The 23,620-nt window shown below is 46.4% G+C and overlaps 1 protein-coding gene across 3 annotated transcripts in view; it reads left to right on the plus strand.

Moving 5' to 3' along the window:
* RMDN2 (regulator of microtubule dynamics 2) overlaps window positions 1-23,620 on the plus strand; it is a 1,053,472-nt gene that overhangs the window by 447,057 nt on the left and 582,795 nt on the right. The window lies entirely within an intron of this gene.

Raw genomic sequence — 23,620 nt, forward strand, 5'->3', positions numbered from 1 at the left:
TTTCGAATAAGCAAGTGCAAAAACGTTAGTACATTATGAAAGGAGAGCGATATGCTTTCACAAGGTGTGCACAAGCGGTCTTATCGATGAGCTGGGAAAATATGCAGGCGTGGAACTGTACCCTGTACTGAATTTCCGTTTTAATATTGATCAATCAAAATGGAGTAAAATGTGAGGTAATTCAATGTCTACATTTTCTACCACACTAACTTCTAAATGAGGAAATACAGGGGAGGGTGAGCTTTTAGTCACTGCCAGAGAACAGGGGTAGGTGTAGACTAAATGGGGAAGTCCTGCACAAGGGAGATTATTTTATGTTCTTCGAGATTTTTTAGAATTCCTTTTAATCTCACAGACGACTGAAAGGATGTACAGGGGGCCACAATAGCACTGCTGTAACACATTGACAAAACAAATACCCAATATCTGTCTGTGTGGTACTTTTGTTTTTTTTTAAAAGTATTAATTGAAACTTAGGAGCAATATAAAAAGGAGCACATAACCACACTCTGCAAATCTGAACACAAACATAATTTTGATACATTGAGCAGGGCCATACCGATTACCTCATAACTTGCATATATGCACAAACCAGCTTGAAAATTGCTGACGCGGCTGCTAACAAGTATTTATTTCAGGAGATAACCTCATATGTTTTATATAAAGAAAGAGGAGAAAAGAAGAGTGGGAGGAGATTGGGACAAAAGCCAGAAAAGTGAAAGAGAAGGAGCCTAGGATAGAAAGAGAAGAAAATAATACAAAAGAAAAATGAAAGAAGAGAAAATAGACAATAACTGGATGTAAGTCAGTTACCAGAGTGATGCAACTTCACGTAGAGACAGTAAACTATATCATTGAGGCTCTCCTCCCAGTAATGCTAGATAGAACAAGCCATCTAGATGGTGCTCCACCTCTTCTCCCACAAAGCAATTTATACCATTTAACATAATGCATAACCTTGTTATCTGAGCACTTTGTAACAATGGCTGTTTCTTCACTTCAGTCAAAACAGCCTTCACCGATCATCCATTTTCCCTCTCCATCCTTCAGAATTCAATAGGAATTCTTCCAACAGGTGCCAGGGATCAATCCTAGACAGGGGTTTTTTAAACGGGTAAGCTTCCATTCAGTGCACATGTGTGACCTGATTCCACCATAACCCCGTAGAGATCTTGGAGTAGTCCTTCCAGTTTGCCGTAATAACCTTAAAAGTTATGGCTACCAAAGCGTTAAAATGTTTTCCTTGTTTAACATTCCCAGCAAAATGAGTACTGCCACAGACAAGTGCATGAATAGAAAAGGGTACAGAGATTTCACAAACCTACAAAATCAGGGGCTATATCTTGGACCAAAACATATTTTTGAAACGACATGTGAACAGCTATGTTTCAAAGTTCGTCGTTCGGCTCTACATGATCAACATAGCGCTCATGCAAAGTTTTGATTCCGTTTCCCAAATCTGGAAGGTATAGGACGGGTTCTATTGGATAACCTACATAATGTCTCGGTAGTAGAGACTGCCAACAAAGTGTGCTGGATTTTCATCCATATAGCGCTCCATAATGATTCAGATATCTCAAATCCATAATTCTTATTCCATGCATTTTCAATCCTTGGAAATATCGAATACACATTTCAGGGATATTTGGTGATTTTGATTGCTGTTAGTCATGCACCTCATATGTTAAAGTACTCAATGAGTAAATAGAAAGTATGTTAATTCTCCCAGGAGGTTAGAAGCCCTTCACAGCATGGACAGTGGATCTCGCCTGATTTGTATATAGTATCCTCCGTTCTATCCGAATAGGCCAATATACATTTTTACTATCAATTTTAAATTTGGTATTCAGCCAAATAGGGTATGAGTTTGGTATATCCCCTATGGCTCCTGTATTAGATGCCCATATACACAGGCCTTTGCAAATGTATGAGATCATGTTAAACCCCTGAAGGGGGGAAGTTTAGATCTGATGTATGGAATGGCTCGCTCCAAATCAAGCCAGCTCAGGTAGAAGTTTGAGCTATTCTTGGAAAGTCGCCTAAACCCTTGATTGATTACAACTGTTTAGGAGTATAGTCTAAAATGCAGCAATCCCACCCAACCCTTTAATGAGGGTAAGTGTTACCTATTGAAAAGGATCCTGAGTTTTTTACGTTTCCATAAAAAAAACTGATCAGGATCTTATTAATGCCATCTATCCTGCTAAACCCTTCTATAATAGTCTGCCATTGTTTGCCCATGTTTATCATCTGTGTAGCGGCCCGATGCGTGATTGGAGTGCAGGACTGGAACCGTACTGGTGGCTGTTTTGGGCCTGTGACACACTGGGGGCCGGGTGCTGATAATAAGAGACTGGGCCGCCTACAATTTGCACAAAAAGAAGGCTTGGCGCTGGGCAGGAGAACAATGGCAGCCCCAGGGCCATCTGGGGGAGAGGTTGGGATGCCCCCAGCCGTGGTGGGACCCGGCTCATCCACCCTCAGAACTGAGTCTAGTACTGGCAGAGATGAAGTGCGGCTTTGCTTCGGTGAACACCAAACTGGGCAGAATGGAATACGAAATGGACTGCATGCAAGAAAGGATCGAGAAGGATAGTAGCCACATCCGCGAGGGAGAACACAGGCTGGGAGTCCTAGAGGATACAAGCAATGAGATGACTTGGGCTATTCGAGACTTGCAGAATGCGAAAGAGGGTCATCCGGGATAAAAAATGAAGCCCTTGAGGTGAGATCTAGGCATAACAACCTCAGAGTTGTCAGCATCCCGGAGTCGGTAGTGGCGCTGAACATGGTGGTGTTCATGGAAACTTTTATCAGAGAAGTACTGAAAGATCTGCCAGTGTCTTTCCAATTCCTGGTAGAGAGGGCTCATCAGATCTCAACTCAGAAACCCAGACCGGGGTAGAACCCACACCAAGTAATAACCTGGCTGCTTAATTATCGAGACTGCAGCACTATTCTGCGTAGGGCTCGTGAACTGTGTGGGCTACAGTACAAAGGTGCCAGATTCTCCGTTTACCAGGATTTTACGCCATCAGTTCAGAAAGCCCGGCTGTCCTTTTTGGCTGCCAAGAGACTCTTGAGAGTGTGTGGACTGCAGTATACAATGTTATATCTGTCTCAGTTGCGGGTGATACACGACAACAAGAACCACTTCTTTCTGAGCCCAGCCAAAGTTATTGCCTTTGTGGATTCTCTTCCCAAGCCTTAGGAGGGGATAGGTGATAGTCAACGGCTCCAAGAACATTGGACCTGGGGCGGGTGCTGCACTGCCTGAAAGTCAAGTTGATACTGTGTTAGAGCTAGGTGGGATTATAAATCCCCGGCATATACAATGTGCTGGTGTCCCGAGCATGGTGTGATGGCGATGATATCCTGTAATGAAACAGGTCGGTTGTTGGCTATCCGTGAAGGACTGGTCCTCCTCCTCCTGGGGCTTTCTTGGAGTGGGTGGTTGTGTGTGGTCGCTGAGTCTGGTGCCACTGGGCTGTTGCCCAGTGTTAGTTGTGTGAAGGGGGGGGATGATGGGGCGGGAGTGTTCCACTGCTAGTTCAGGTTGGGTAGTATGGATGGGGGTGGTATCGATTGAGTTAGTGCATGTGATTGTTGGAAGGAGCGGGCTGTGGAAGGGCGGTGGGGGTTTGGGGTGGGTATTTGTTGAATATTGATATCTGTCTGCAGGACGAATTCTCGGGTGTCTGGTAACCTTAGTATGGTCTTGTTACATATAATGTTCTTTAGGCTATTGAGACTGTTTTGATCTGGTTTGTTCCATCAACCTTTGAGGCTGGGCATTTTTAAGTTTATCTGTGAGTCGGGCATCTGTGGAGGAGTAGTTCGCTATACACCGCTGATAGTACCCAGTCAGTCCCAAAAAGGCACAGAGCTCTCTCTCTTAGCTTTAGGGGTTGCAGTGTTTTATACAGCTATGACTTTTTCGCTTTGAGGTTGGACCAAACCATAACCCACGAAGAACCCCAGGTATTTCACAGCCGACTGGGCCAGGTGGCACGTCTTAGGGTTGGCTGTTAAACCCCACTTTATCAAAGTTCTAATTATTTAATAGAGGTGGAAAGTATGGTCCGTCCAACGCGCTCTACAGATCACTATATCGTCAAGGTAAGCCCTGCAGAAATGGGAAAAGGATCTCAACATTTTATCCATTATGCATTGATAGGTGGCAGGTGCCTCATTTAGCCCGAAAGGCAATGTCTTTAATTGGAATAACCCCTTAGGGGTTGAGGAAGCTGTTTTCTTTCTGTCTGATGGGTTAAGAGGGACTTGCCAACGGCCCTTCGTGAGATCAATTGTGGAGATACATTTTGCCTTTCCTAGCTCATCAATTAAATCATCTATCCGGAGTATTGGATAGTTACCAGGTTGTGAAATCGAATTAAGCTTCTCGAAGTCTGGGCAAAATCTCCACGAGTAATCGGGTTTTGCGACCAGAACTATTGATAAAGGCCATAGGCTCTCTGGGGGTTCCATTATATTGGCATGGATCATATTTTCTCTCTCTTCTTCTATTATCTTTTTCCAGGATTCAGGAATCCGTTAGGGCCTGAGATTTACAACTTTCCCTTGGGCTGTTCAAATGTTGTGGGAAAAGTTTTTAACTCTCCATGGCTGATCTGCAAAGACATCTGTAAAATTAACTATTAGTTCACTGATGCCTCCTATTGAGATGGCGACACAGTGTTTTCCTGATTCATATACATAAGTAGAGTGGTAATAGTTACAGTGGAATCCTCACTGGGATATACCCTCCACTCCTTCAAGAGATGAATATTAGATAATCTGATCTTGTTCTTTCCATCTGGTTGAGAAATAAGATAGTCAAAGCAACCCTTTTTCTCCAGGACCTTATAGGGGCCAACCCGTTTTGACATCTTATTTTCTGCTGTCGGGAACAAGACTAGAACCAATTTCCCTACTGAAAAGGAACAGAGAATGGCCTTCTTATCATTATTGATTTTCTGATGTTCTTGGGCCTGTCCTAGTTGTTTTCGGACAATATCCCTTACAGCTGTTGTGTGTTGTCGTAGATTTTGGGCAGACTGTGAAATGGGTAGAATGGCCTTTCTCTCTCCTCCCATGTCTCCCTCAGCATGTCCAAAACATCTCTGGGTTCTTGCCCATAAAGCAATTCAAAAGGTGAATAACTTAGGCCTGAGGTATTTTCCTTACAACGAACAGTGCCCATGGTATCATGGTGTACAGGTTTTTACCATCGTCCTCTACAATTTGATGCAAAATCCTTTAAGTATTTGATTAAAATGCTCAATGAGACCATTGGTCTGAGGGAGATAAACCGAGGTTCGCAAGTTCTTTATCTGAAGGATTTCTTTTACCTCAGACATGGGGCGGGACATGAAAGTGATACCCTAATCTGTCAAGATCTCTTTGGGAAACCCCACTCGGGAAAGGAATTATGTGTTTCAGGATTTGCTGGCTGGTATTGTTCCTCAGCGGGAAAGCTTGAAGATATCCAGTGGCGTAGTTGAGAATGACTAGAAAAAAATGATTACCCAGCTTAGATGGTTGTAGGGGTCCCACTTTATCCATTTCCTCATCGGAACAGGAGTCCTTGTCCCCAAAGGGTAGTCTGTCCCAGTGAGGTCCCGCTTGCCTTTACCCCTAGGAGGGGATCGCGTAGCGGGTTCACCTTCCTTGCCTAACAGGGAAAGCCCCACACCCCCTGGGGAGAAGTAACTGAATCACGCGATTCGTCACAGGTTCCATAGAATATGGAAAGAATCTTGCCTAAAGAGAAGTCTTTCCTAACAAGGGGCAACACTGTTTCTTTCTTCTCCATGTGAGGACAATCTGGTACAGCGAATTCTCCTTTTGTGTCCCCATGCACTCATTCTGGCTCTGACACCTCTGTCAGCAGGCTCGGCTTTACCAGAACCCTCGATGCCCTTCAGCAGGAGGTGATCCAATATAATTATCTGGTTAGTAGCCCCCACAACACCCAGAAACTCTTCAGCACACATCAAGGTGATCATGTATCCACAAGATGACTAAACATAATACCACCAGCGCAGTAGTATTGGCTTCTATGCAAATCCTGCAGGCCAATAATGTAAGCTCGCATCCATTCTTTTGATTACACGTTGTTCTTGTCAAAACATTGAAAACTATACATTCATGCCAACAATCAATAAAAAAGCCAATTTGCACATCTCTCACTATCAGTGGTGATTCCTTCTAAGAATAGTACATTTAATACTCACTTTCACATCACTTAGAAGCAAGTAAACCTCTAGCATGAAGCACCGCCCTACAACATGTTATCTCATTCTTTTGCATATATCCCATTGTATGCATGTATATCTGATCCCAGTTATCTGGTCTTTGAATGTCATGTAGGTCTGGTTATTCTGAAATATGGCCTTACGAGTGGGCATACATTGAATGTAGACTTGACATAACTGACAAATGTGCATGTGATTTCATGTTAAACATTGTGAATGTGCTCTGTATATAAAATATTGCTAGGCCCTCAACTGTAGACAGTTGCCCTTGTGGTTGATAGATTTAAACTAGCCCTCATTCCACCTTTAGTGCTGCACCTTATTGAATACAGCTGAGCCCCATGAAAATGTTGTCCCAGCTGCCACATAGTCACTGACGCAGCAATCCATGCCCTACCCTAACACCCTTTATTATACTCTCTTATACAGTCTTTGGTTATCACAATGCCAAAACACTAGTCATCTCTGCTAATAATTGAAGTTATAAATACTATTTGAATGCTATGCAGTGCACCTTTTATTTCATTTCTGTTTAGACTTGGATCTGCCGAAGGGCCATTCGCCTCACAGCGATTAGAAGCCATTACAATGGCAGTAAGGCGCTATGACAATATCAAAAAACTTAACTTCAACAAATATGGAGTTTTGACATGCATTGACTGCAGCTTTTCTTCCTGAAAAGATCAGTACTTAAATGCAAATATCTTCTCTTTTTCTAATAGCAGTGCTCATGTACTTAAAACCTGCAGTGCATGTTAAGCCACATCTTTGTTAGCAATGCTGGGGCTATTGAAGGTTCGCTTCCATAAAGTCTCGCCACCAGTTGAAGTTAAATGCACCGATACAACCAGATTTTTCTGTTTTGCTTTAAATTCATGAAACTTTGCCGATCTTTTAAAGAAACACCATCACTATTGCAGATTTCTGCCAATAAATGGTGTATTGGGAAAGTGCGTGGCCTGGCTGACAATAGCCTTTCTTAATTCCATCCAGTTGGCCGGTGAGTAGTTTCCACATGCAAGCTCTGAAGAGCAAGAGCTGTTAAGATTTGTAATTGCTGGTCTGGAAGGTAAGAACAGAAAAAGAACATTTCAAAACGACAACGGTGTGAAGTGTGAATTTGCTCACTTTGATGTCATTGTCCCCACGGCCACATAACCACCAATGCTCTTTGCTTCTATTTATTTGATATGTTGTTCTGGGATAACCCATCTTGCCATCTGCTTTCAACACCTGATTGGTAGTAGTATATGCAGGCACAGCTCTTCTACCCCTCATCCCAGTTTCCCATACACATACCTCCCTGCTACAGTGGCTTAAACACGTCTAGGTAGTAGCTGCTGATCTGTCTCCTCCCCCATACTTTGAGCAATAACAATGCTTACATTTCTCCATCAATTGCATTCTGGCAGTATGTAGTCATTGTTCCGTTGGACCGAATACAATAGACCAAATTCCGGCCGGGTGGGGGGCCGTGAACTAGAGTGTAAACGCGATCTTCAGAAACAGTTAACATCCTAGCCCTGATCATATCTCACTGGCTCTGGCGCAGGCAACCGCATATTAAATATATTCTATTATTTTCTACATGATTCTACTTGTATTTTTCTTTTTTTGACTATGGCTATTCATTCCAATGCTTTTTTTTTAATGAATCCTATAGGAGCTGATTTGAAAGAAACGTAACTCCTTCTCGCCCCTTTTTCCGAATGACGTACATATAATGTACAGCAGGTATAGGAAAGGTATAGGAAAGCTGTGGCACACATTCTACCACTGCTTTGCATTGTTCTTTTAATGTGTTTGGGGTGGCAATGCTCTTCGCTTGCCTGCAGGTAGTAGTTACCCGGCTGTAACAGATCAGATGCTGACCTTTTGGCCCATCCCCACAATAATGTCACTGCTGGGAAAGTGGCCATAGATGCGGGAAGGGGATGGCAACAGCATTGTGAGCTGTCACGCATCCTGTTTACCGCGGACCCAGAGCCTTTAAACCTAAAATGCCATCAGTATTTAGAATAGAGACCAGAATTATCACCAGCTATTTTTGAAAAAAGCAATTAAAACAATCAAGAAATTGGAACTTTTTGGGAAAAGTGTTAACTCAGGAGTTTGAAAAAACACTCCTTGTAATTAAGACAATACCCTTCAAACCACGGAACTCTATCTGTTTGTACTAAAAACCAGATCTCTCCTGATCAACCATTCTTAAATTACAGAATAAAAACCAGATCTCTCCTGATCATCCATTCTTAAATTACAGAATAAAAACCAGATCTCTCCTGATCATCCATTCTTAAATTACAGAATAAAAACCAGATCTCTCCTGATCATCCATTCTTAAATTACAGAATAAAAACCAGATCTCTCCTGATCATCCATTCTTAAATTACAGAATAAAAACCAGATCTCTCCTGATCATCCATTCTTAAATTACAGAATGGTGAAACACGTGTAGAGAGAAATAATGAGAGAAATAATTTAAGTTTGTTAAAAAAAGAATGAGATAAATAATTTAAGTTTGTAAAAAAGAATAAAACAAAAAGAAATCGAAAATAAACCAATTATCTTTGAACAACAAATTGAAGTAATTTATTTTCTTCTTATCGATTGTAACATTACAAACAAAGGATTTATATATACAGTTGCCTCAAAGAGCAACTATCCCAATCCTAATAAACATAATTATTCTATAGTTGTGAAGCAGTCTCGCAACGGGATAAGTAACTATTGCATGACAACTACTTCCTATGCAACACAAATTTTGGTATCACCAAAAGCAAGATATTCAAGACAGTTATTTTGAACAAATAAGTGTCACACATCATGTTAACGACGCCTCCCCCGCCTAGTTCAAAACGGACTCTTGCTATCTCAGCTCAGATAGGAAAGCTACTATTTTTCTATTGCGAACAGAGGGAGCAATCGGCCACTAACCACAAGAGGGACGACTTCCCCCAGGCCAGTCCACAGCTCTTGTTACAATAATTAGATTTGTGGGCATCAAGGTACGTTTCCTCTCCCTCATCGCGTGTACAGTATTACAATAATACAACCCTCAGAACTTGAATTTTTACTCACGGGTTCAGCAACTGGTCCCCGTCAATCCTTTTGGCGTATCCTAATATACACACAGAGGAAGAGACTTGGAGAGAGGGGCAAAAAGAACAAACAATGCAGTGCTTCTGATAGGTTATCCCCATAGCACTCAATGTGCCAGTAATGTACCAGAGACCAGAACGACCAATGCCAATGTATGAAAAATAATCATTTTATTTACAACTCCTTTTCAATCTCCCTTGATTAGTTATTGCTAAATTATCATGAATTCCAAACACATGTTGTCAATTTCAACATTACAATACCGGCAGCTCAAATCATTACATGAGATGAGTCTCAAGTCACTTCTCCTTTAACTAAACCATCTGATATCATCAATTCACCTCCTGAATACTAAGGCCCTCTTTCCATCTGTTCTCTGATATGATTGGTTATTTATAACGCGCTTAATACCCAGAGGTTTCTAAGCACGGACCTGGGGATCGAACCTGTGTTGCTCCCTGTCTTCTTGCTGCCAAGGTGAGCACGTTGCCGCTGAGCTATCCTCCCGAGACAAAGGAAAGGTATAACATGGTTCTCAAACCATTTATATTATTTCCAAAACACACCAAGATGCATAATGCAAGGAATCAACTATTGCATTTTAAATATTTGAAGGAAAACCAAGTACAATCCCACAGGACCAGAACAGCACACTATTCAGTCAAAGAAACTCAACATCAACATTAAAAAGGCATTTCAAAGAATAAATGTAACCATGACATTTAGGTGAGGCTCAGAAAGCCCCACAACTCTGGCATTGCACCAGCAGCAGCCTTGACCTGTGGGCTGAAAGCCTATTTATAGGGTTTCCCTCTTATCGAAAGCTCCCACTGTCAGACGATTTACCCAGCTTCTGGATAAAAACTACCTCCCATTCTCCTCAGGATAATGGTAAACCAAATTGTGGTGCCACCCCTATGTTTTCGGCTTATTTATCAGTAGAATGCTTAAGCCGAATTATCAGTAATGGCTCGGAGAGGATTTATCTATCTAGCATGCCCTGAATGTCCTGGCTCATGGCCACCACATACAGTCACTGGGAAGGCTCCAGCCAGTCTGGACTGGACTTCACAACAACACCATATATGGAACTTCCACCCAACAGCCAGTCAGGGGGAAGGGACAGAGTCGGGGCTTCCCAGGACTTTGGGAAAACAAGGTAACCGGCAATAGAAAGCAAGAGGCCACAGGGGCCATCTTGTTTTCTATCAGGAATCAACTGATCCCAGTGGCAGGGCCTAGGTATGCCAAAATGGAGGTTACTCAGAGCTTCTGTCAAATTCAGCATGGAGCTGCCACCAGCCCATACCCTGCTCTACGGGCCACCCACAGGTGCTCAAAAACATACACTAGGGGCACAGGGTTGTACCCCCACCCATGGGTGCCGTAAGGGTATCCCATGGGTCTGTTCACCAAACCAAAAGAGAGAGAGCTGCACCGCCAGGAGTCCCACATGAACTCCTGCGCAGAAAACACGACAGAACACACGATAAAAAGGCAGTAAAGGACAAGGGTACAGAGGCCCTGTCCATCCGATGCATTTCCACCATCACAATCGCCCCCCCGCCCCGACTGAGGTGGAGGGTGCCTAATCTCCCACAGGATAGACACCCTCATCCAGATGGTCAACATACCTTCTGGAAAGGCCATCTCTCTTCCCTGGTCTGTGCTCTATGGTGAGGTCTAGCCCTTGCAGGCTAATGGACCACCTGAGCAGTTTCGGGTTTTCACCCTTCATCTGCATAGGCTACTTCAGGGGCTTATGATCTGTTTGGACCTTGAAGGTAAACCCCTTAAGGTAGGGCCTAAAATGCCTAAGGCTCCAAACTATACTGAAACATTCCTTCTCAACAGTAGCCCACCTAAATTCTCTACCCTTGAGTTGTCTACTGATGAAGATGATAGGATGTTCCCTCCCTTTGTCATCTAACTGGGACAAGACAGCTCCAATTCCGGTGTCGCAGGCATCCGTCTGGACGATAAAGGGTCGGCTGTAGTCAGGCGCACACAACGCAGGTGCCCTACACAGACTTTCTTTCAAGCCATCAAAGGCCCTCTGACAGTCTTCAGTCCAATTAACCTTCCTTGGGTGAAGTCAGAGCTGTCAGGGGTGCAGCTATGGTTCCATAGTCTGCCATGAAATTGCGATAATACCCAGTGAGGCCCAAAAAGGCTCTCACCTGGGTTTGAGTAGTTAGTCTCCCAGTCCTGTAGATCCTGTACCTTACTGGGGAGAGGTTGGATTTGACCCCCTCCTGCCTCATGACCAAGATATGTGACTTTCCCCTGAGCTATCTGGCACTTGGTGGCCTTGATAGTGAGGTTAGCCTTTTTCAAGGCCTGCAACACCTTACCCAGATGTGTCAAATGCACTTCCCAAGTGGAACTGTAGACGGCGATGTCGTCTAAGTAAGCCACACAAAAGGCTTCCAGCCCACGGAGCGCATGGTTGACCAATCTCTGAAAGGTGGCAGGGACATTCTTCAGCCCAAAAGGCATGACCCTAAACTGGTAGAGTCCCTCTGGTGTTGAGAATGCCGTCTTTTCCTTGGCATGGTCTGTCAGAGCTATTTGCCAATAGCCTGAGGTAAGGTCAAAGGTGCTCACAAATTTGGCAGCACCTATGGTGTCCACGAGCTCATCACCCCGGGCAATGGGTGCGCGTCAGTTTTGGTGACGGCATTGACTCCTCTGTAGTCCACACAGAACCTCCAATCCTTGGTACCTGCCTGGGAACTTGCCTTGGGGACAAGGACCACAGGACTGGACCAGGGACGGGTTGAGGGTTCAATAACACCCAGATCCAACATCTTGGCGACCTCAGCCTGGATGTGGTTCTTAACAGTATCTGACATACGGTAGCTCCTGCTTTTGACGGGCACGCTGTCACCAGTGTCAATCTCGTGCTTACACCACGGTGTAAGGCCTGGTGTCAGTGAAAACAGAGAGGCATACTGCTGGAGCAAAGCCCTGCAGGCCCTCTGCTGCTCTGTTGTCAAATCTGGAGAGGGATGCACTCCCTCCACTGAGCCATCCTGAGGGTTGCTATACAGCAAATCAGGAAGGGGCTCACTCTCATCCTCTTCTTACTCTGAAGCTAGCAAGAGACATGAGACTTCTGATCGCCTGTGGAAAGGCTAGAGCCTATTAACATGGAATACCTGAGGGGCTACCCCTGGGATTCCCATGTCAACCAGATAATTGACCTCGCCCATCTTGGAGATTATCCTGAAGGGTCCAGCCCATTTATCTGCCAATGCCCGAGGCTTGGTAGGCTCCATCACGAGGACCTCCTGTCCCGGAGTCCAATCCACTTGCGAGGCTTTAAGGTCATGCCAGTACTTGTTCAATTCCTGGCTGGCCTGGAGATTCGCTGTTGCCTGACCCATCATCTGTGTCATCTTCCGTCTGAGGCCTAACACATAGTCCCCCACTTGCTTGGCGGGACCTGGAGGGGTGGCTTCCAAACATTCTCTGATCAAGGCAAGGGGCCCCCTCACTGGATGTCCAAAGAGTAACTCAAAGGGGCTGAAACCAACACCCTCTTGAGGTACCTCTCTGTAAGCAAACAGCAGGCATGGCAGGAGGAGATCCCATTTCCTCCTTAGGGGCTCTTCGAAAGCACCTATCATGCCCTTGAGAGTTTTATTAAATCTCTCAACCAGACCATTGGTCTGGGGGTGGTAAGAGGCGGAGAACTTGTAGGTTACTCCGCACTCTTTCCACATGGTTTTCATGTAACTAGACATGAAGTTGGATCCTCTGTCAGAGACAACCTCCTTAGGGAATCCAACAAAGGTGAAAATGCCCAGGAGAGCCCTGGCAACCACCTTGGCAGTTACAGTCCGAAGGGGTATAGCCTCAGGGTACCTGGTGGCATGATCTACCAAGACCAGGATGAACCAATGTCCACCTGAAGTGGGAGGGTCCAGGGGACCGACAATGTCGATGTCCACCCTCTCAAATGGTGTGCCAACCACTGGCAATGGCCGCAGTGGGGCAATTACACTGCCTCCAGGCTTGCCAGACAACTGACAAGTTGGGCAGGTCCTGCAGTGGGACTCCACTTCTACTCCCATCCGAGCCCAGTAGAAATGGGCAGAGAGCCTCTGCTTAGTCTTCTTGCTACCAAGATGGCCAGCTAAGGGCACCTCATGCGCCAACTGCAGTAGGAAGGGCCTGTAAACCTGGGGTACCACCAACCTCTTGAGGGCACCGGGTTTAGGCTTAGTGGGCTCACTAACAAGGAGCTCACCCTCCCAATATATCCGGAAGGTCCTAGGCACTTCTCCTTGTGCCTGGGACAGGGCCTGTTTCCTCAGACCCTCGAGAGAGTGGCACTCTCTCTGTCCCTTACAGAAGTCTGCCCGGGAGGGTCCCCCTTCAGCTAGCAAGCATTGAAGGTCGGGAGGATCCTCCGGGTTGAGAACCTCTCCCACAGGAGAGTCTTCTGGCTCTTCTCCCACAGGAGTTGAGACCGGGTTTACCACTGGACCCAGCCCGTCCGGAGCATGGATCCCAATGGGAGCTGTAGGAACACCAGGAAGAGAAGGAGCTCCCTCCACAGAGGTGACCTTCTTGTTCTTCCTTCTTCTTGCCTTAGGCCTCGCCTTTGGCTCGGGTACCTGACTCACAGCCAGACCCTGTGTCACCTGTGACCTAGTGACCGCAGCAGCAGTCATGGGAAGACCATCCGAGATCAACCCCAACTCTACTAGATCATTACCTAACAGAATGTTAGCAGAGACATTGTCCTGAACCAGGACAGGAAACTTTGCTGTCTTGGCATCCAATTAGGAGTGTGACTAAGGCTACAGGCGATTGGGAGGCCCACCAGCTAACCTGGTGGTTCTCAGAGGAGCACCTACATAGTCCTCCGGCTTGAGCAGGGTCCTTTCCACCACTGTCATGCTTACCCCAGTGTCTCTCAAACCAGTAGAAGGCTGGCCATTCAGGAGGACACTTCTCAAAAATCTACGGGTGTTCTGTGGGATAGTCGCCAGTACCTCCGCGTACTGGTCCCAGGCCCCAAGGGACACTAAGGAAATCTCTACAGGAGCACCAAATGTGATCCCTGTAGAGGAGGGGAGGACAGTGGCCTCCACCTCAGACATGGGGTAAGGGTAGGTCAGGCTGACAGCCTGTACTTCAAGTGCCTTACCTTTACACTTGGAGTCACCCCTCTTGTGATCCAGAGCCCCACAATCCCAAGTAGTGCCGGGAGTGCAGGGTACGGTACTGGAACCACTGGGAGCCTGCTTTGCAGCAGGTGGACCACTACTCTTATTCCCACCCACAGATGACTTATCCCCACTAGATTTTTGGGTTTTAGGAGAGGAGGGTTTAGGTTTACCCGACTGTGACTGCTTTTGGGACTCCTCAGCTTTCTGAGAGGCCCCCTTTTCTTTGTCCTTGTCCTTCCCACTGGAGTCCTTAGGGGACACTCAGTGGGAGACCCACTTGTCAACCAGCCTAGCCAGCTTAAAGGGATCCAAAATGTTCTGGTCAGCAACATACTGACACAGCTCCGGTGAACAGGCTTCAGAAAAATGCTCAAAAAACAACAGGTGGGAGAATTCAACAAAAGTTTTCACCTTCTAACCATCTATCCACCCCATCATGTTCATGTGGCAGCACTCACCCAGTCAACCCAAGACACATTCTCTCTTTTCTTAAAATCCCTGAACTTTTAAGGTATTGGGTAGGTGTCTTGCCAAACTTGGCAATTAAAGCAGACTTCATACACTCATACTGACCCCTGTCTTCCACACTCAGCTTCAGAAAACAGTCATACCCAGTTTGAGGCACTCTGCTTAACAAACACTTAGCCTAATCTCTTTTGTCAACATCATGAATTGCACAAGCTATTTCAAAGCTTCAATCCATTGGAGGATATCAGAACCCTCCACAAACACACCAACCAAATCTTTCATAAACTTGGTGGCTGGGGACCTGCCACTCTCAACTGGTTTAGCTGAAGTCTCCACTATAGCTTTCTGTAGCTGGATTCTTTGGTGCTCAGTGTCCCTATCTTTGAGTATCACTTGCTGTGCCAACTCCTCTTTCTTCAACTCAGCTTCAGTTGCCAACTTTTTGTATTGAAAGGCTAACCGTTCCCGTTGTAGCTCCAATTTTAAAAGTTCAATCTTCAGGGCTTCCCCCCTGAAGAGCAGTGCTGGGGTTCGAAACAGAGGCAGCAGGAATGATGGCATTACCAGAAACAGAGTCAGTAGAACCCCCAGGGGCAGAGTCCTCATTGGTTGCATTCCCCCCCTCATCAAGAGTTTCACCATCAGTCTGGTCGTCCACCAGGGCAGCTAACAGCTCAGCCCTAGACTTATCCACAAAGTCTAACTCCCTGGCTTTACAAGCACTCTGGAGAGCCTCTAAGCTCATCCTAGTCAATTTACCATTTGCAATAGACTCCATTGCTTGTAATGCAGTTATTTTGTACACAACTAAACCTTAATTTAATAAAGTGCAGATATTTTGTAAGTGGCACGGTTATATACTTATTCTTAAAACCATAAGCATCACACCGCTGCCACCAATGTGTAAAGATACCGGTGGGGGGTGTCTGTACTTCTGCTCTCTATATGGTAGAGGAGAGGCACAGAGGACCCCAGCCAAGATTCTCTATAAGGTAGCAATGAACAAGCAATCAAGGCCTAGCTTCTCAGGAGGTGATGCAGGCTGGTTCTTAAGTACAGTGTAGTCCCCGAACCCCCACAAAGGAATGTCCACACACTGTATTACTGAAAACACAGTCTTTTTATATAATTAATATTCAAAGGTATGTACACGATCACAATAACGCACTTAGTACTCGGAAATCAACAATGGTAAATATATACAATTCTAAAGTGGTACCATCAATATTATCAGATCTCATTAAAGTGCATCAACTATACTGTTAGAATGTCACACAGATCAATAACAAGGACACCAGCAATAGAGATAGGAAAGAACGCAAGATGGTTGAAACAATAGGCAGATTTCTGGCCCCTACCACTAGACACAGTTCTGTGTGGAGATCCCCCCACCAGGGCAACCTGGAAAATAAAGATATATAGCACATGCCCAGTCCATATATTGCTCAATAGTCTTGTTCTCTCCTATAATGTTTTTACCCCCCCAATGTACCTGGTGGAGTAGAGTTCTTCGAAGAAGCGTCGACGGATCCTTCTTGAGTGACTCCCTTTAAAGCAGGAGCCACTGATCGTCGAGAGGCGTCGAAGAAGGTGAACTTGGCGTTGATGAGAAGTTCGAGGGTGCCGAGACCACGAGGTCGATCCAGGCGGTGCTCGTCAGCGACGTCCTGCGAGGATGAGGTGTGCGGGGCACCTCGGCGATTGATTGTTCAGGACCGCAAAGAGTTTCAGAAGAACTGTGGCCCAGCAAGGGCATTGAGTCGTCGAAGTCTTTGTGGCCTTCAGGTGGCGGGAAACCCACCGGCGGATTCTCCTCGGCGCGTCGGCGGCCTTGACTTTCTCCGGCAGGACAAAGCGGTTGACATTGCGGGCAAGGGGGTCCTTCGATTCAAATGCTCTTAGGCAAAGGAGCGGGCGGCTCCAGTCGTCAGCGGCACGGTGTCAAGCAGTTCCCCCGGCTGGGCAACACAACTTCGACGGGCCTCCAGCGGTTACACAAACCAGCGAACCCTGGTCGACGGCAATAGACTTCGGCAGCGGCGAAGTCCGGGTGCTTTGCTTCGACCTTCTCGGCAGTCCAGTCTCGGGTCAGCAGCCTTTCGAGGGTCTGACTTCCAGGGAGCTTCGGCGAAGGTTAGCGGTGCTCGATGGTCCCTCGGAGCACGGGAAGAGGGCACCTTACCAGGTCCTCTCTCGGATCAGTCTTCGACGAATTCGGCAGCTTTCAGATCAGGTCGAAGCAAATGCAACAGCAAGTCTTCTTCTTCCAGCTGGGCATCGAGGATCAACAGTTCCAGTTACTCTTCAAGTGTAGACACAGCTTCTGAACAATGTCCAGTGGTGAAAGGTCCCCAGATATACTATCCTGTCTCTAATCCACACTGCTGGGTCACACGCAGCAGCCAATCATACAGAAGGGCATTCATGCAGTCAGTCAGCCAATCAGGCACACAGTGCATTCAGGCCATCCTCCTCCCCATCAGACACTCACAACAAGGAATGTGGATTGGGACAAGTACCCAGCCATTCAACACTACACACTGCATTCAGGCCAGTTTCGGGCAGGGCTGTCTCAGTCTTTGTCTCTCATACCAGAAACCAGACAGCCACAACAAGAAGTGCATATTGGTCACACCCTCCATTCATCCAGGTCCCACCCACAGGGTGTACCCACCACATACAGTCACTGGGAAGGCTCCAGCCAGTCTGGACTGGACTTCACAACAACACCATATATGGAACTTCCGCCCAACAGCCAGTCAGGGGGAAGGGACAGAGTCAGGGCTTCCCAGGACTTTGGGAAAACAAGGTAACCGGCAATAGAAAGCAGGAGGCCACAGGGGCCATCTTGTTTTCTATCAGGAATCAACTGATCCCAGTGGCAGGGCCTAGGTATGCCAAAATGGAGGATACTCAGAGCACCTGTCAAATTCAGCATGGAGCTGCCACCAGCCCATACCCTGCTCTATGGGCCACCCACAGGTGCCCAAAAACATATACTAGGGGCACAGGGTTGTACCCCCACCCATGGGTGCCGTAAGGGTATCCCATGGGTCTGTTCACCAAACCAAAAGAGAGAGAGCTGCACTGCCAGGAGTCCCACATTAACTCCTGCGCAGAAAACACGACAGAACACACGATAAAAAGGCAGTAAAGGACAAGGTTACAGAGGCCCTGTCCCTCCGATGCATTTCCAGCATCACAGTGATACCCAGGTTATCGCAGAGACGGTTGAGCAGGATGGCATGGGTAATATTATCAGCACACATTTCAAGCAGTATTCTTTTGTTTGTGAGTGTTAACATAGCTCCTTCTTGGCCTTCTGTAATCACTGCTTTTAGGGTCTGATCAGCCCTGCCTGCATTTTCCTTTCAAGTGGGGATGGGGTCAGGGGGTGCCAAACTTAAATGTCTGCTGATAGAGAGCAGCTTCAACTGGCAAGCCATTAAGGGCAATTTGCACTTTCATTTGCATCTCAAGTAGAAAGTAGATGGCAATTACTCACTCCACCCCATCTAACCATTTAAAAGGCATGGGACAGCCGCTTGCAAGGCGGGTTCTGCTTTTACAACTATGCAAGGCCTTTGTCTTGATTTCTGGGTGCATTGTGGAGGGTGTGCTCAAACTGCCAGTACCTCAAGCGGGGGGATTGGGCGGTGGGGGATGAGACAGACATGGTGCAGTTTGTTGAGATGTAGGAAGATCCATAGCTTTTCTTATTTCCAAAACAAAATGAATCACTTTGTGTATGCATCTGGGAGAAAATAGCTTCTCTGTGGAGAGTTTACAAGTTCCTTCTGATATGTTTCTGTCCTCCTTGGTTAATGACTTTGAATTAGTAGATGGCACCACTTCTGGATTCTACCATGCTCAGTCGGTTGTTTTGGCATTTGCTTCTTGTTCCTTTAGTCTATCAGGCCTTCCACTCCACTCTGTCCCCACTTACAGGCTTCGTCACCTCGTGCCATGCCCAAACAATTGTATATCCTCAAGGGGTATCCTAAACGTATCGACCAGTGAGGTTCTACTGGTGTTCTTGGTGCCTTCCCTTTCCAATTTCTCAAGTGCCTGCAATAGCAATACCTAGTCATGCAGATTAATTTAATTGTTTTTTTATAACGCACCTAATACCATACCTGAGTTCGGCTTCTAATCGCGGATCCGGGATTTGAACCTCTGTTGCTCTGCATGGTCTTGCTTCCAAGACCAGCGCGTTGCCCCTGTACTACCCCTTTGGATACAAGTGGCATTCATAGCAGTATCCTTGCAAGTTTTCACCATTCTGGCATCCTGTGGCTACTGGTGTCATGCTTTCATTTCGCGTAGCATGCTTCACACAGGCAAAGCAAAGCACATTTCCCCCTTTCAGACAACCTGGGACTGAATTGAATCCTTTGAACTTTGATTACATTGAAGACTGGAAGGATGGCCTCTTTGCATAAGAGTTTCCAGTTGCAGGGGGTCCTTGATATTTAGACTGCAGTATGAAACTGCTTTGAATACATACTCAAAGACTTATTTTCCCAGTCTATCTTGTAAGCGTGTCAGACAAGTTTAAATTGATGACCCATTTCCAATGTTTAGTTATGCAACTGGAGAGACAGTCTGCGTTTTTGAAAAATAAATCTCAGCTGGCAGAATACAGATCACAAAGTATTCTAAAAATATTGGTCTGCTCTTTATGATAGTTTTATTTATTTATTTTTTACTAATTGAACCTTGGACTCGTAGGTGGTTCAGGCTGCCAATACTAACATCAAACTGCTTTCCCCTGGTTGACACTTGGCAAATGAGGTTGAAAGATGTTGGCAATAAATAGTGCATTAGGTTTTCTGGTCCTGAAATTTACTTATTCCAAGTATCACATTGCTTGTATTCTATGTTGTTTATCACAACAAGCACATCTGTTGACATATTCCTGGATGGATTCTGGTGAGTAGACTGGAATATTATGAGCTGTGTTTTCATAAGAGGTCTTTGTAAACACTTTCTTTGCAGAAGTAGTAGTTATGTCTTTGCTTGTATTGTTCACAAACACTCCGTTTCTCCCGGAATGAGGTTTAATACGGAGGGTAGCAGATGAGGACAGGAGAACCCTGGGTGTCGGGGACAGGTATGTTCTCAGTGATGGTGGACCCAGAGGCGGTATATGGGAGATCCCCTATCCCATGTCTTGGAATATATGCAAAGTCTCTGACCAAAACCCCAGATCCCTGTTGTTGCCACAGAAATAGAACCTGGATCCTGAACACCAAACCTAGAGAGTTCAACTTTCCTGTTTGTGGGTATGCAGTCATGGTGCTCCACAGACTGCATGGTAGCTTTAGAGAGTGTCAGTTGACAGAAAAATATTGGCTTGTGGGTGCTGCTCGCCTAAGCCATTGCGAACACCATCCCTCCAGTCTTACCAGAAACGACAGTTACTCAAGAGAATCATAGACCCCATACTACATGGCAGAAAACCCCAGTAGAGGCAATACAAAGCCTGGGGATTGGGATAGACGTGCCATCTGAATCCAAGATGGTGGCCAGCTGTGATATTGTCGTTGTACTTGGAGATGTGGGACAGCCTGTCACACAAACTAGCTCACCTAGAGAAATTGTAGTTTTCCCCTGTCTGCACCAAAGCCCTAGTCCACACATAGCTGCCAGCAGTCTCACACTTACCAAGCCACACCCAAGCACTGCTAGGAAATAAAAGGACGAAGGGTCAAAGCAGTGTGCCAGTGAAAAGAAAGGATTGGAGAAGGAAGAATGATTATAGAAAGATAATGATAATGAGAGTGAGAGGGAGCGCAACAGAGACAAATGGAGAAAAACGAGTGGGTGAGGAGAAACAGGAAGAAGGAGACAATGAGAGTCGGAAGCACACAGATGGAGAGAAACCGAGTAAGCGGGTTGAACAACATTACAGGAGAAAGTGAGGGAAGGAGATAGTGACCATCAAAAAGGAGGGACGGGTAGTGGCATGGAATAAGCTGGGATAGAGGAGGGGTGGACAACCAAGTGAAGGAGAGAATAAAAGTATTAAGTCCAAGGTGGTAAGTGAAGGGGCTTGAATTCCTAACTATCTTGGCTAGAAGTTTATTCCTAACCTGGTGTAGTGGGTCCTGCAGCCGTAGTCATGGTGTCACCGCTATGGCAGTCTAAGTTGGAAAGGCTGTGTGCGGAGACCAAACAGGAGGATAAAAGCTGAATTGTCATGGGGGTCTGAGTTGTTTTGCTTTGTCTCAAGTCTGACCTAATACAAACAACCCAAGGGTGCCACTTGGTTGTACCTGGTAGCTAATTTCAGGTAGACCAATGCAAGCCACATGACCCTGATGGAGTAAAGAAAGAAGTGTCCTGGACACCATTAAATTCTAGAAACCGTGAGTGACTGTTTGCACCATCTGATTGATAAAAAGGGAGAGAGAGGACCACTTGCAATTTCCAACCCCCCCTCTGTTTGTTTAGTGAAATCTAATCCCTTCTTTTGTGATGAGAATAAAAGCAGGTTTTTAGCTTTCTTCACCAGTAATCGACACCCTCTGTTTCCAGATGACATATCTTCTAGCTATGCTGAAGAAAGGGCAATAAAAAATGTCCAAAGCACACTTTTTTCAGGTTGCTTATCTTTGCATTTCCTAGGCCCCAACGTAATGCAAATGTTAGTCCCTTCCCTGCACCGTAGAGGCATGAAAATATGTGAAGTAAAAATAAATGAAACCTGGCTACCCTGGCGCAGATACTCTAGTCACTTGCAAGGATGGACCAACATTTACCTCCTGATATAAATTCTAAGTTGCTCAACCATCCACATACTTACTCTTACGTCCCGTACCCTTTCCTCCATACTGCATGGGCATCCCCTCCTAGGGATGGGAGACAGAACCTTTTTCACCAGAAAAACCTTCTTCTCCTTTATATTAAAGGTGCACAGGGGTGTAGCCCTGGGAGCATGCGCTACCCTGACTCCGCCCACCGGCGCTACACCTCAGTCCGCTTTTCCACATAGACGGGAACAGGGCGATTTCACCAGCGCTCCTGGGTTTGGCCCTGCCACGCGCTCTTCCCCGGATTCTTTTTATCTTTTTGTCTTTTATTTGTCATTCAGGTACTTGGTCCTCTGGCGTCATGCTCCTCCCTGGCGCATGTCGACTTCAGCGGACTTCAGCAGGTGTCCGGCCTACGAGGGGCTCTTTCCTACAACCGACCCCCATGCTCTTTACCTCTGCTGCCTTGGCCCCAACCATGGCTGGGAAGGCTGTACCGCATTCAATGCTCTGACTCCACGCGCACTGAAGAACAGGCTAGCTAGGTGGAGGGAGCTCTTCGAAAGGTCGCCTCCAGAAGACTTGAAGAACTTGGTCAGACAGAGATCGAGGCCCAAAGGAGGGCTGTTATTGTCCATCGCACCATGTAAGGGTGACTCCCGCCCGAGCGGGAGGAACCTCTCTAGGATTCTGGTACCTAAACACACACCGAGGCTAATCCAGCTACTGGCCTCACGGCAGAGGAGTCTTCAGATCCCTCCGGACACAGAGCTGAGGGACCGCAAGGTTCTTTTACCGGGTGAACACCTAAGGGGCTACGCCATAGTACCGGCTCAATGTCCGAGGGGGCGCCTGCACGCAGCACTACCGGCAACACCGCTGAGAGCATATGCCTTCCAGACCTAGGGCTAAGGTGCAGGGTAGGCCTCTTGCTCCTCCACCAAGAGACTTGGAGGAGGTCGGGCTCAGGGAGCCATCCACCAGGAATTTTGGCACATGGGACGCAGCTCGACAAAATGGCCACCGTGCCAGACAGCATGGCCGCTTGTCTGATGCTACTCCTAGGAATAGAGTAGGCGGGTGAACGAGTTTCAAGGTGGGACTGGTGTCAACCCAGTACATGGCCTACAGTTCAGCAACGCAGGGCGGTTTCCCCCTGCAACCTAGGCAGAGTGCACTCCGGCCCCAACAGCCCCCAGCCACTCTGTCAATATCTCCTGCTACCTCTTAAGCCTCCGAAGACAGGTTCTTCAAAAGGTTCCTGGCGCTGATGCTAACCTCCCAAATGGGGGCCATCCTGCGAGATGCAGTCGGGGACTTGCTCCCTCCGGTCACCCCACCTGTGCCCATAGTCATTCCTCCCATGGCTTGTCAAGGGTTTTGACCCATGTTGAATTATTAGGCGACAACAAAAACGGAATCAATAGACTGGGTAGATGTGGGGATGAGCTGTCGCCGCCCATCATTCTATCCCAGAACCAGGAGAACCGCGCAGTTTTGCGCACACCAAAATGGTCGCCTAACCTGCCACCCACCAGTGCAAGCGTGATGGACCGGAAGCGCCAGGGGTGAAAGGTGGGGCCAAAGGAAAAATAGCAGTGCCTGTTAGATCAAAAGCGCCTTGAAATCACTGCTGTTTCTCTGAAGTGCAAGCTCAAAATGTCCATTTCAATTTGTTCAAAATCCGTTTTTAATTGATGTCAAAAAGTTGCTAGAATCATGGGCACAAGACCACTCTAAAGATTCAACCTTCTTGTGGGGGGTTCCACATCACCACTCTACTGTAAGGATGCCCATCAAAACAATGGCAGCAAGGATTAGAGCTGTCAAGCAAAATCCTCCTGTCAAATTCAAG

The sequence above is a fragment of the Ambystoma mexicanum genome, chromosome 4q (genome assembly GCF_040938575.1).
Source record: "Ambystoma mexicanum isolate Mex_15411 chromosome 4q, UKY_AmexF1_1, whole genome shotgun sequence".
NCBI classification, from domain to species: Eukaryota; Metazoa; Chordata; class Amphibia; order Caudata; family Ambystomatidae; genus Ambystoma; species Ambystoma mexicanum.